Source organism: Frankliniella occidentalis, unplaced genomic scaffold, assembly GCF_000697945.3.
Source record: "Frankliniella occidentalis isolate FOCC.00 unplaced genomic scaffold, Focc_3.1 Scaffold99, whole genome shotgun sequence".
NCBI lineage: Eukaryota > Metazoa > Arthropoda > Insecta > Thysanoptera > Thripidae > Frankliniella > Frankliniella occidentalis.
In genome coordinates, this window is record NW_026267228.1 from 663,492 (window position 1) to 664,935 (window position 1,444).

At 53.1% G+C, this 1,444-nt stretch overlaps 1 protein-coding gene across 3 annotated transcripts in view; it reads right to left on the reverse strand.

The window, feature by feature from the left end:
• The window catches only part of LOC113202966 (DNA-binding protein D-ETS-3), a 103,758-nt gene that overhangs the window by 23,830 nt on the left and 78,484 nt on the right, over positions 1–1,444 (reverse strand). The window lies entirely within an intron of this gene.

Here is a 1,444-nt window from a genome sequence, read left to right on the forward strand (position 1 = left end):
CTCTCTCTCTCTCTCTCTCTCTCTCTCTCTCTCTCTCTCTCTTTGTGGTGGTGCGCAAGAAAACGGGTGATTTGTGTAAAAAGGAAACTACACACGCTCTGTTATTTTTAAGACGAGTGCAGCTGGTTCTTAACCCCACGTTTGGGTTTCTTAATGGAAATATCGGGTAATGCGTAACTAAATTTTCACCACCGAAATTTTTAAAAACAAGTGCATCTTCTTCATAAAATCAGTTGGAGTTTGCAACCCCTCCCGCTGCTGCCTCCTACCCCTGCGCTCTCACTCACTCTCTCTCGCACACACACACAGAGGACCTTAACCTAAGCAACCCGTTTGTTTCTCCCGCACTTGGCTCTCTTTTGTGGCCGGGAGGGGCGGGGCGGGGCGGGCACTGGAGGCAGTGTATCATTGTGTATCGCTCTTTGTGGGGCTATGATGGGGTCGTTGAGCACCGCGCCGCGGCCCTGGACCACACCGCCCCGCCCCGCCCCGCCTCGCCACACCCCGCCGCGCCTCGTCAGTGTGGTATGGCAGAGCACTCGAGCGCGGCCAGGCATGGGAGCACCGCACTGTATCTCAGGCAGTGTGTCACGTTACTCGACAATCCGCAAACGCAATATCCCCCCAGCGTGAGCATGGGGAGAAGGGCGCGAAGGCTTTCTTCATCTTCCTCCTCTTTTTCTTCACTTTGAGCAACGTTCGTAAGGGTCACGAGGAAATCGTCCATGGCGACGAATAGCATATAGTGACAAACTCATATTATGAAATTAACCGGTTCAAACAACAGAGTTACGAATTCAAATTGTCAAATTCTTATGTCACAACAACTATGAATCAACTTGCTTTTCTCCAACGATCAAACCGTGTTGACTACTGACTACTCCGTTTGAGAACTACAAGTGCCTTTGTAAAATTACACCCACGATAGTCAATGCACAATTTATTCACTATGCAAATTTCAGTAATAAAAAAAATAGTATATTCACAAAGAAATTTCCCTCCTCCTCCACCTCCTCCTCCTTTTCCTTCTCATCCTCAGTTCTAATATCATATCCATTATCAAGAGGACCTCGCCTTTCCCTTTCTAATCGCCACCCTCTCCTTTACATCTCTTCCTTCCCTCATCTCTCTCCTTTCTCTCCTTTCTCTCCTTCCTTCCTTCCTTCCTTCCTTCCTTCCTTCCTTCCTTCCTTCCTTCCTTCCTTCCTTCCTCTCGTCCCCCCTCCGCCCCCTCCCCTCAGGGCGTTGCCGCTGCAGACTGCCCGCACGCACGCGACCCCCCCGCCGACCCGACCGGTGTGGGTGCGGTGCGAAGCAGTGTGGTCACACCGTGCGGCGAGCCTCGCGGGGGGGAGGGAGGTGGAAGGGGTGTGCCGTCTGGCCGCGCTCCACGTGACCACCGTGACCACGCGCCGGCCCGGGCCATCACGCCAGGGCGGTGGGG